Source organism: Oryzias melastigma, linkage group LG24 (genome assembly GCF_002922805.2).
Source record: "Oryzias melastigma strain HK-1 linkage group LG24, ASM292280v2, whole genome shotgun sequence".
Classification (NCBI taxonomy): Eukaryota; Metazoa; Chordata; class Actinopteri; order Beloniformes; family Adrianichthyidae; genus Oryzias; species Oryzias melastigma.
The window spans coordinates 19018633-19031973 of NC_050535.1; positions in this window are offsets into that span (position 1 = coordinate 19018633).

Genomic DNA, 13341 nt, shown 5'->3' on the forward strand with positions numbered 1-13341 from the left:
CTCCATCAGCCTTCTACCTGCAATCAGGTGCAGCTGTCTTTTTGTTTGTTGATGAGAGAAAAGGAAGAAACAGTTATTTGAACCGCAGTAATCACAGTCATCAATCAACGCAGTAAAATTCTGAATGAACACATTTCATGTCATCACAAAGTTAAGCGCTGGCAATTTTTGGGTAAATATTTGAAAAAATTATTGGATCTCTGTGTTTTTTATCATCAGTTACAAAACTAACATCATACTGAAGACGTTGGCCCCCAAAAATAGTTTTGTAAATGTTTCAAGTCAGTCTATTTACCATATTTTCAGACTATAAGGTGCACTAAAAATAATTTATTTTTCTTACATATTGACTCTTCTCCTTAAGTATGAATTCAAGTTCTGTTAACTGACCTGGAATGGATTTTCTGTGGTACATGGTGGTCCAAGATCTGTCCAAATGTAGCATGACTTCAGTAAACTACTTAGCTGCATCACTTAATGGCTTCTAGGAGCATTATGGTGCATTCACACTGAGCGGGGGAGGCGTCAAGTTTCAATGGTAAGTGAATGTAAAGATGCATTCTTGTCTTTTTTTTTTTGGCGGGCGCAAAAGGTCAATCAATCAGAGACTCAGTTTTGAACATGTGACGTTTTCAGTGACTGAAGAGTAGAAATAAACATTCAAGATGGCCGCTCAATGCGAGAATTTTCATCATGATCCTCCATCCATTTACTTAATCCTTGGGGGCCGCTAGGTTCATGTATATGTAGCAGGATGAAATGAGCTGCACCTGCTACACAGGTGTTGGCAATCCTCTCAATTGCCAAAAGGGTGTGGTGGAGCCAATAAAAGGGCAGAGTTGCTTTGTGCTTGCACACTGCACTCTGAAGAGGGGACGCCGCAATGTGCTACAGGTTCCAGGCCCAGTCAGTGGGGCACCTGAAACCTGGTGACGGACCTGTAGCACCAGGGTCCCCTCTCCACCGCACCCGGAGAGCATGTGATTTGGCAGGGTTGACGGGTCAGACGTGAGCCCCTGCTGCTTTGCCTGGTTTGCCTGCTTTGCCTGTTTTTATCTTTTTGTTGGTTTCTGCTCCTGTGCTGCACGGCCAAACTGAAGCCCTGCCTGGACACCGCCTCCCTTCAGCGGCTTCAGGCCTCCGGCGCGCCCCCCCCTCAGCGGCTTCAGGCCTCCGGCGCGCCCTCTCCTCAGTGGCTTCAGGCTTCCGGCGCACCCCTGGACTTTATGGACGGTTGCCTTTCCTTTTTTATTTTACAACTTTTATAAAATTTTGTTTTAGTGTGAAGGTGTGCCTGGTTGCCCTACTTACTAGTTTTATTTTTCTTTTCAGGGAAGTGCTTGGCAGAGCGTGTTGTCCGACGACGGTGGAGGCTTGTTGTGTTTCCTGGTGTGGTTCCATTCCCTTTCACGTGTGTGTGCATGTCACTGTGGGGTGCAATCCATTTTTGTTTCATTTTGTTTTTCCTCCCCTCGTACGCCCAGCGCTCTGCCGGTAAGCCTTCCCCCAGTAGGGTTTTTATTTTTAAGCTTTGATTGTTTTAATTGGTTTTATATTTTTTAATAAAACTATTTATTGAACTGGAACCACCTCTTGGCTGCTTGGGAAAGAATCTACGTGTCCTTTATCAGGACTTCCCTTTGGTTTCCCCGGACCCTGCATTCTGGGGTGGCGTTGTTTCCCTTTGGGTTATACCCAAACCCCCCCCAAATCCACTTTGCCACATATACTGTCCCAGTTACTATTGGGCGAAGGCGGGATACCCACTGGGCAGATGGCCAGCGCGTCACAAAGATCACTGAGCTAATGGACGGCTACGCTAGCCAGCCGCCCGATGGACAGCTTAGCGAGCTGACAGAGCTGATGGCGATCACTTCTGTCCAGGCGCCCGACAGATCTACCGAGGTCTACTGCCCAGACCCGCTTGCCCAGACGCGAATTTGACTCAGCTGCCACATTCGGTGTGAATGCAGCATTATTGGTATTACAGTCAGTGTAGTGGAGGGATGTATACTGTACAACATAATGAACTGTAAAAGTCAATATATTTATTCTGTATTTCTTCTCTGCAGAAGGTGATTTTTGCAGATAAAAGAGAACACGAAGAACAAAAAGGTTCCCTAAACTTCCTGTCAACCCCTCTTGTATTTTGGGTAGTATAGTTAAACCACATCATGGGACTGTTTTGCTCAGTGGCGGGCCGTCAGGGCCTGCAAGGCCTTCTCTGCTGGCCTAAAAATATCTGAATCACAGACTGATATTAATTATTATTTATTTCCGTGAATACGTATTCTATAATTCCAAATGCTCTGTCTTCTTCCTTTCATTGCTGTCTCCCTGGCTGCGCTGCTTCCAGACGTGTATTTTCCTATTTAAGCATTAACCAATCACATTGCAGCACCATTTGTTGCTAGGGTCAAAGAAATCTGCCCGGAGGCCTTCACAATCAGTTCAGCGGGCCCTGTAGCATAAAATAATTGTCGACCAAACTGTTGCTTCAACCAATCAGATTTGGAGTAGGCGAAACCAAGGCCAGCTAGCGGGCCCTCGGAAACGTCATCATTTTCACGCGCTTTGATTGGATAACTCGCAGCTCGCTCTGGTTCTGCGTTATGTGACGGACACAGGTGCCGAGGAGCGGCGTGTCAGGTTTGAAGATGTTACCAGTGGAAAGCGTCTCATCGTCTGATTTTTGGTGGAAAATGAATGTCTGGGTAAAGTTGTGGCACAGTTTTGTCTGGCACGGGTAAAGGAGTTCCGTGACTCCATTGAGCGGGAGTGAAGCTGATACGAGGAAATCTACGAGGCCCCTGAACGCACCGCGGGCGCTCCGAGCTCACGAAGAGGTGCAGCGCAAAATCCTCGCGCGCACTACCGACAATATTATTTTCCAGACACAGACCAGATTTCAAGATCACAAAAACTGATGTTTGTCTCCCTCCTGGACCACAAGAGGCTTCAGGAATACCAGAACAATTCCCGCATGCAGCCTTTTCCATCTTATCACAGCCACGGAACACTTTCCATCTGCGGAACGCACGGATTCTGCACGACAGAGTGATTGAAATCTTCTTGAGGATAGAAAGGATGGATTTTGTGTTTAAATAATCTGGATTTTTGGTGAGTAAAATTTTGCTATCTCCCTACATAATATTGAATTTTTATCAGGTTATTGTTGATGCTTTTGGTGTGTGTGTGGCAGCTGTACCTGCACTAGAAGTTTTATTGCCATAAAATAGTTAATGAGGGTTGGATTGATTCAGATGGAGCACTGCTGAAGGCCTAGGTGTGAAATGCACGGTCCGCCACTGGTTTTGCTTAATGTGTCCTATAATCCAGTGCGCCTTATGATCCAAGAAAGTGTGGGATTCAATTTCAAATATTGTCCCTTTTGGTAGATTTCTACCATAATAACAGATCGAACATGCAAAACTTTATGCATTTTTATCAAGTATTTTTTTTTAGGTCACAATTCTGAACAAGGTGCATTCATTGAATTGACAGGATGTTCTGAAAGAGTTTTGTGAATTTTCCATTTACTTCTTGATCAGCTGTTAAGCTTTTATGTGGGACATCATCATGTCTTCATGTGTGGATTGGACATTGTTTTTATATTAACAGATTTTAGTAAGATTTAACCATACTGAACCATAAGGTTAAGGCAACCAGTAGCTATAATCCATGTGCTATCCTAGGCATGTTTACGTTAAAAGTGGGGTCATCTGGACCCCACAAGACACTGCGATACAGTTTTTTTAAAAAGAATTCTCATCTAATAAACACAAAATCCTTTCCACCTTTTTCTTGGGAGGGAACACACATCAATATGAGGGTGGGGGTCATCCGGTAGAGCACAATGGTTAAGGCAAAACAATAAAAACCAGCCGGAACCAAGAAATTAAGGCTTCCAAATTTCCAAACATAAACCGAGCCAAAGAGGGAAGCAGTAACAGAAGTAACATGGAGGTCACCAGGCAGTCATCATGAACCAGGGAAGCTAATGAGTGTGTGGACCGGCACCAGCAAAGGGGCAGACGGCATATTAACACATTCAAAGATATTGTCTTTATAGGGTTTCTTTTTAACCAGTTTGTACCAATTACCGGTTCTGCATCAGCACATCAATATCCAGCTTCACATCTCATGTCCCAACTTGAGCATTTATGTGTAATTTTTGTAAAAACAACAACGATTTGATATTATCTCAGTAGATATGATTGCAGTCAGCAGACGGAACAAAACAGGTGGTGGATTGTTTGGATTACATTTGCTGCCAAATGGAGCTTTTTAATGAGCCAGAGCATGCTGGGCAAAAGCATTAGCAGGCCCGTAACAATAATGCAGCATAACGTGACAATGTGTGTAGAACTGCAGATGCTGCTCACCTGTCGGAGCTGATTCGTTTTAACGTCCCAGCCTTCCAGGTGTTTTTCTACAAATAAACAATCCAACAAAAACTTCACATCATTTCTCCAGAATTCGATAACTGTGGTTCTCATTAGTTTGTCTGTACGCATAAGAAGCTACTGCTGACTGACTGATCAGAATATTCTATTCGTGTACAACACTCACCCGACACTTTATTAGGCGTTGGACCTCCTTTTCCCTTCAGAACTGCCTCAATCCTTGGTGGCAGAGAGAGTTTGGTCCATATTGACATGACACCGTCACAGATTTGTCGGCTGAACATCCATGATGCCGATCTCCTGTTCCACCACATCCCAAAGGTTCTATTGGGTTCTGGTGGAGGTCATAAAGGTACATTCACACTGAGCGCGATTCGCGCAGCAGAGGCGGCCATCTCCAATATTATTCAATGGTCCAGACGCGCTCTGAGGCGAATTGAAGCCCCACGGCACAATGTGGGCGGCCAACGCGGCGCAAAGGTTTGCTAGCAGCTCGATTTGAGCGGGGAGCCATGAATCGGGCGGCACAGCCAAAATGTAAATAGTTTGACAGGTCGCCGCGTCCCATCAGCCAATCAGGGCACAGGAAGTTTTCAGTGAACGGATCAGTGGGTAGAATACTAATCTTATACAACCGTTTATGTCCTGTCACAGCACGCGGTTCTTTGGTTGCAGCCGGACACCCTCCCTCCCGGACCAGCGGGGTTTGCCTGCTCCACACGCCGGAGAGAGACAGACACTGCGGGGAGCGCTGACCCTGGAGCTGGGAGCAGAAACCACGGAGCGTGGGGCAGGAACCAGGGACAGAGGAGTGTGGGGGCGGGAATCGGGCACCATGGGGCAAAAACCGCAGACCAGAGACTGTGTACCACATGCGGGAACAGGAGAGCTAGGAGAGGGTACCAGGAAGCGCAGGGCGGAGAGACAAATGCCGAAATTGGCATAGAGTAGGAACTGAAACCAAAGAACCGCTTTGGCATAAAACCACGTAAACCGCATAAAACCCAATCAGTACCCAACAGATCAGTGGCTTTCACTCCTGCGGTGGAGTTCAGTTGCTCCATATGCCAGAGAGATGCTGCGGGGGCTGCCAACTCCATTCTCATCAAAACATTAAAAATGGAAAAAAGTCTCCTAATTTTATTTTTTCCCCCACAATTAATACGAAACAGAGAACCTTCAAGCTGATCCACAGAGACACACAAATGTTGCAGAGGCAGCTGTCATCCAGACATAGCCTCCTGTACCGGAAAACCTTTTAATAATAATCATATAAACACAAACATGGAGACACGATTACTGATGTTTTTGTAGAACTCTTCACAATATATAATAAAGCAGAGTAGCTCCTCTCACATGTGGCCACGGCGTCAGGAACATTTGACAAGCGGCCCGCAGCGAATTCACCGTACGGGGAAAAAGCTCGTAAATTTGTCGCGTTCGGTGTGAATGCACCATTACAGTCCAGTGAACTCATTGAAACAGTCTGAGATGATTCCAGCTCTATGACATGGAGGCTTATCCTGCTGGAAGTATCATCAGAAGATGGAACTCTGTGGTTATAGAGGTAAGAATGCTGCAGATGCCACACAGAAATGCTTCAGCCAAGACTTTCCCCTCTAAAGCACAAGTGTCAACCATCACGAAGCCAAAAGAGAGTACTCCGAATATATGAGTTTTTTCTGCTTCATTTGTGACAGAATTGTACATTATAGTCTTAACAACAGAATATCTAAGACCCCGTTGAAGTTCTCAGAGGTTTATTGTCCTTCAAATATATGACAAACATAGTCTGCCAGCTGCAGTTGCAAACAAGAGTGGAGTTAGAAAAGAGATTTAACAGTTTTGTTCTCAAAGTGACATCAAAGGTGCACTTCTGAATATGTTTGATCTGTCTGCAGCACAAAGATCTGAAGCTTACAGACCTCAAATATTGGCTGATCACAAAGAAAGCTGCTGTTTATGCTGGTTAAACATGAAAACCCTCACAAAATACAAATAGATCAAAGGTCATGTTTAAGGTCAGGCCTTCTTCCAGGATGTAGGCATTTTTAGATTATCTATGATTTTACTCTTCTTTCTATGCATTTACAAATGTCAGGAGAGTAAGTAAAGGCTCAGCACATAATCCTAAAAAATACAATATATGTTGTAAAACCACAGATGACGTTTATAAAATGTTGCCTTTTATAATTGTATGTAAATTGGTGGATCTGTGGGGGCTAGAGATCCTACATGGTACAGGAAAGTATGTTTATACAATTTATACATTTACTGTAGCTCTCTAGGACCATCAGCTCCAGTGTTTACATTTTTGGGATTAATATAATTCTTTAACCGTTTACGCCAGTCAAACGTACAGGGACCAAAATCCAAAACACACAGTAGGTCGTTGGCTAAACAGGACATACATTTATTGAAAACATAAAAAACAAAATAGTTTAAACTTTTAAACTTTTAAAACATGACATTTTTAACTAAATATGAACTAGAAAAGTAGCATTAACTGCAATAATACTAATGTGAATGCTTTTTGCTGAAAGTAGTCGCTGAAGCTTTTTGCCTAAAATGGTGACGCGATTTACTTTGAGCCTGGAATTTGCTGAAAATGAAAAACCTATTTGCTAAATGTTAAATTTGCTAAAAGACTGGAAATTTTGTTGAATTACTATGGAAGAGTGCTGAGGATTATCTACATTTTGGAAAAAAATTGTAGTAAAATTGCATTAAAATCCTCAATACATGCCAATTTGGATTCCAAGATTTTTAGTGTGTTGTTTAAATATGAGCTAAACTCCAAATTAGCCCCAAAAAACCTAAGTAGATGCCAAATTAGCTAAAAAAAAAAAGCTAGTTTGCTGCCTAAATACTAGCTAAAACTCCAAAATAGCTTAAAATTCCTCAGTAAACTAGTCAGAAACTTTAGCCTGTTGCCAAAATAGGAGCTAAACTCTAAATTTGCCTAAAAAAAACAGCAGATAACAAATTAGCTAAAAATGTTGGCATGTCACTAAAACATTAGCTAAACTCCAATTTTTTGGGGGAAAATTACTATAAAAGATAAAATCATAGCCCATGAATAAATTTTAAGACTTGTTGCTAATCTACTTAAAATGTTGAAATCTAGAAGACTTTCTCATTCATTTCCTATGGGGCATGTTTTGCTCAATATTTCAAAAACTATAACATTTCTGAATACCACAAATACAAGCAGTAATGTCATTAAACTTATAAATATCTCACAAAACTTTGCTCCCCATAAAATATATTCTGTCACCCGTTCACACACCGGTGGCAGCTCTGCTGGTGAACTCTGGCGCCAGCCTTCCACCAGAGCAAGGTGGGGTTCAGTGTCTTGCCCAAGAACACTTTGACACATGGGAGGGCAAGGCGGGAATCAAACCCACAATCTTCTGATCAGGAGTCGGCCGCCCCCAACAGGTGCCACGTCATCAGTCTTTACCGGACCGTCAAGTTTCAGCCTACAGGGCCTAATTAACAGTACCGACGTAGCAGTGTGGACACCGTGTGCACTACTTTGGATGTGGTTTAAAAAGACTGACCATCTCTCTCTTCTCTCCTCTCTCTTCCTTGTTGCAGTGTGAAGGAGAGGGACTTCTCACACATCCTCACATAGACCTGTCAACTTCTGTGGAACAGGGATCAGGAGGAGTTTATACTCTTTAGATAAGCAGAGCAGGAGTCTTTCTTGACTCCCCTGGTTGAACAAACAGGAAGAGAAGTTCTCACGTGACCACAGATAGAAAGATCCTGTCAACCCCCTCCCAACAAAGCATTCCACCCAAAAACATGCTAATGGAATTCACCAATTTCCTTTTTCCTAATAACCTTTTTTTCCTCATAATACAATTGCTAATCCTTCAGTTGGCATCTACATATTTTCACAGGTAAAAAGAAAATATAAAGGCCTAAAATTCTGGTTTTGTGTTAATTAAAATTGCAGTCTCCATTTTGTTTGAGTTAAATCGTATTTCCTGTATGTGAGTCAGAAAGTCTTCTTATAGCTTGAACAGTTGAATTAAGTTTTTAGAGACGATGAAAACACAGTTTTCCAGAGGACAATGAGATCTGATACGAGTCAAGAGGAGCTGAAGTGAAAGCGATTGTGAATTTGATGTAGAGATAACAGGATGAGCTGACACTCCGTCTACCGCCACCGCTGACTGGGAGAGTGAACAAATTTAATGAACACAGGGAAGGAGTTTTATACTTGACTAGACTCCATTTTGTCAACACAATTGTTTTTTGGCAAATACAGCTTGGCGCTGAGGAAGGTGTCAGCCAGCCTTTTCTTTCTCTACACTTTTTTTAAATCAAATCTAACTTCCTGAAACAAAGCACAGGGAAATAAACGGTTCTGCACTGACAGATAGGATGCTAAAGAAAACATTGTTCTGGGTTTTTGTTGGTAAAAGACTCATTTTTTTCCACAAAGCTATTAGCAAGCTTGCTGTGCCACTCTTGGTTAAAAAAGACAAAATATTGTGAAACTATCCAAACAATTTATAACAAGAATAGAAATGGGATTCCTGCGATTTGGGGTTGGCTTTTGACACTTCTGCTGCAACTGCAAAAACAGAAACTGAACTTAAATATGAAGTCCGGATAATTAAGACTGAAGGAAAAGAGTTCCAAACAACAACCGTTCTCGTTGGTACACCGTTGAAAGATGAATCGGTACGAGAGTTTGCGGAGAATGTTAAGGGCCACACAGTTTGTATGATATGCTAAAAGACATGTCTCTCATAGAGGGAACAAGCCCCACTTTAAATGGAACCATGCCAAGGATAGCGGTTATGCTCTTCAGGGACCCCCACCTCTCTGGTGGAGGTGTGGAGGTCCTGCTGGTCCTGGTCCAGGTGGCTGGCTAGATTGCTGATGCAGCTTGGCAGGAGTCTTGGGGTGGGGATGACACGGCATTCTCCCCCTTTTTTTTTACTCGCATTGTCCTGATGCTGCTCAGAGAAACAGACACAAGTTTTCCGAGTCTGGCAGGTCGCTCGCTCAGAGTAGCCGGATGGACTGCAGTCCGGAGGGCACATCGTAACAAAGCACCGTCTCCTGTTTGCAAACACAGAGCTATGAGTCCGGCTGCTGTGCAACCGGTCGGTCCTGTTAGTGCTCCAGAACCTCCTTTAGAGCGCCACACCATCTATGTATGACATGAAATGACACACAATCAGAATATATTGTTCATCGGACAGACATCAGTATAACCTACTAGGGCTGGGTATCGATTATAATTTCCAGAAATGATTCGATTCGATTCCATTTTTTTTTTTTTTTTAGATTCTTTCGATTTTTCAATTCAATTCAGTTTTGAGTTTACACAATTATACACATTTGTTTAGAAATACAATAATACTCTTCTATGTAATTTGAATCTATCCATCCATCTTCTTGGCCGCTTCTTCCCTTTCGTGGTCGCTGGGGTGCCGGAGCCTATCCAGGCTACTGATGGGCGAAGGCGGGGTACACCCTGACAGGTCGCCAGTCTGTCGCAGGGCCTCAATCACACACACATCCACTCTCACATTCACACCTAGGGGCAATTCAGAGTCACCAATTAACCTAAGAGGCATGTTTTTGGACGGTGGGAGGAAGCCGGAGTCCCCGGTGAAAACCCACGCATGCACGGGGAGAACATGCAAACTCCACACAGAAAGGTCCCAGCCGGGAGTTGAACCGGGGCCTTCTTGCTGTGAGGCAAGAGCGCTAACCACTGCGCCACCGTGCAGCCCAATTTGAATCTATTTATATGAATCTGATCCAGTTCACATACTGTAAATGTATCAGTGAAATAATGAGATTGTTAATATCATCCAGTGTTACATGGATTCTCTAAAGGAGAAGTTCTAACAAAAATGTTCAGATCATTAACATTGTAAACATTGTTCTGCTTCTACTGGACAACGTTTCAGTTTGGACACTAGGTGGCGATCACATTATAGCATTACATCTTATTCCAGAAGAAGAAAGTTTGAGCAAAAAAACGATGTTGTAGACCACAAATTGTTACTTAAATAATATTTCCTCAAAAGAGTTTAGAAAATTCATGTCTGTGAGTTTATAAAGATTTAGTCAGAAATGTCTGTTTAGATCGACTGAGCATTAGCATTAGCCGTCCTAAGGGAAATTCCATTACACGTTAGCATTAAGCTAGCGGACTTTAGCTTTAAGCCAGTTTATATATTTTTATTAATTTATTTTTGATCTATTAAGCTTAAATAGATTCAAACTGATTAATCGATTTTATTAACCCAGCCCTCTAACCCACCTATCTTGATCAGAAGGAAATGCTGATCTGAATGAGTCTGATCAGGCTGGAGTATTCCAAATGGCAAATTTACATGATGATTTTTTTTTCTGATCAGGCGTTTATTCTGATTACTTGTGTCCGTATAGTCAATAGGTCTGATTGATTGAGGTGAATCTCAAAACAGAACATGACAAGAAGCAAGAAAATCCTCAACACACTCGAGCAACCCAACATTTCTGGGAAGAAGCAACAGCAGTTTGTTTGGGAGCGGGAAATGACCAAAATAACTAAGCTGTTCTGATCACATCAGCAAACATCTCCACCTCCTTCCTCTATCACATTTGCAAACAACGCTAAAAAATGCTAAATTAGCAAGAGAGCTGCAGGGAAAAGTGCTTTACATGCAGCAGTATAGTGGATTCCTTCAACTCCAGTCGTGTGTTGCTGTTTTCCTCCAGTCATTCTGTTTGTTTCCTCTTGATTGCTCCAGCGTCTCATCGTTCATGTCTCTCAGACACTTGTTTGCATGTCTGCTGAGTTGCTGCTGTGTACAGCATGTCCTCATTACTAAAACATTAAAAGTGGTGCATTGATGCCTCATGACAGTCCTGCCTCGACTCCGCTGACACCGCCTCGGCGTGACATTCCTTCAGGATCCAGGCACAACCCGTCCTCTCGACTCGCCGGCTGAATGGTTGGAGAATCAGGTCGTGTTTGGAATCAGATGATCTCCACCATCCCTGCCGCAACTCACGCCACGCTCTTATATAACCACTTTGCCTTTAGCTGTTTTCTAACGGTGCATTAGCTTCCATTTATGACAGAGACACGCATGTGACCATTAGCTGAACTTTATTTAGACTTATTTTGGTTTCATTTCATCTAATCATATCAGAAGTTTGAGTTGTAAAGAGAAAGTAAAACATGTAAACAGGTTTCTAAAAAAAGGATGGGAGAGGCAGCATGGGAGAATCTTTTGTGTTTTTTTCTTCCAAGCACACTTTGCTTTAACCTCCTGCCAAACTTGATGCCATCTTTTAAAAATCAGACTGACCCCACGATCCTGAGACTGGTTGCAATTTTCCTCCAACCTCAGATCAATTTTAGGTCAGATCATCAGCGCTTCAGAAGTGAAACACTCAAGGGACCTCTAAGTTTTCTGTCTCAAAGTCTCTTTCATGTTGATGTTGTGAAAAAAGGGGCAATCAAGGTGCTTCTAAAGATATCTCAATGATTTCCTAACTGTTTGTCCATGCATTGTGGACATGCAGTTCCAGAACTAAAAAGAGGGGCAGATGCAAGAGGCAGAACAACAAAAAGAGGCCTTAATCACACTTGTGTGTGTGCAGGTTTTTGGTTGTCCAGGGCTGTGGAGGGTAGGGTTGGGCGCCGAAACTTAGTTCCAAGTAAGAGGAGCTGCTGTAATCGGTTCCGCATTTCAGTGCTAAGTTTCATTGAAAGTCCATTTCTATTAGGACATTTCAATCACTCCTACTCTGTTCAGACGGTACCGCCTCCTGAGGGTTGTGGACCCTTGATTTTCTGAACAGTCAGCACGTCAAAAAAACGTGAGTTGGGGACACCCAAAATGTCAAAAAGGGACAACTTGGGAATGGGAATGTGTTGTCCGTAAAGAAGTCCAATGTGCGTGTATTGTAAAACGTAAATGGTACATGCAGAGAAAAATGAATCAGATGTTGAAGAAGAAGATCCAAAGTGATGATTAAGATGTTTAGACCAAATCTTCTAAAGGAGAGAAAGAGGAGATAGTTGAATAGAAAATACCACTGAGACACCAGGACCATCAAGCACTGGTGACTTTTCTACGTCTCCTTCAATCTGGACACAATAACATTATGAATGGATCTTTGCCAAGCTGTCAAAAATCCCACAGTGTCAAAGATCTCCATCTATTTTCACCCCTGGTCGTAGAGATTTTTCATTTTTATAGACCCTCCATACCCTGCACACCATGCTGGAGGCCTGTTGTTGCTGCTAGCATAAAATGTGCACCCTATTCGCAGATGATAAAAATAAGATGTGAAGAATTCATATGGATAATGTGACTTACACGCATTTATGATAAATGGGTCGCCACTATGAGGAAACCTGTGCATAACACGCAAAGAGTACACACTTATGAGTTTAACACCAACTATGAGCCCCTTGTTCAGTCTGCAGGAATTGTAAATGGCTAATCGCTGAAAAATCTGAAGCTGATAGTCAACTAAAATATTAACTAAATGCCAAATTAGCCTAAAAAACAATAAAGGAAAAATCTTAGGTTAGCCAAAACAACTAGCATGTAGCTGAAAAAATAGCTTAACTCCAAAACAGCCTAAAAAAATCTAAGATCTCTCGCCGTCTTCAGCCTTACTCACCTTTTACCTCGTCGTCTGCAGCATGCCCGTAAAAATGAAGATGAACACTTTCACTATGAGTTCACTGAGCAGTCTGGGATCTTGAAATTTTGAAATTGTCTGTACAGTTTTGTCCCATTTTACCTAAAGTCAGGACTAAGGCCTTTAAAACACTTATCTCACCGAAACACCGGCGTCCTAAAAGTCCAATTCAGAAAAATTAGCATTAAAAAGTGCAACGTCCATCAGTTTACACATAGAAGTGTCTGTTCGCTGCAGCTTCCAGAAGCAGCCT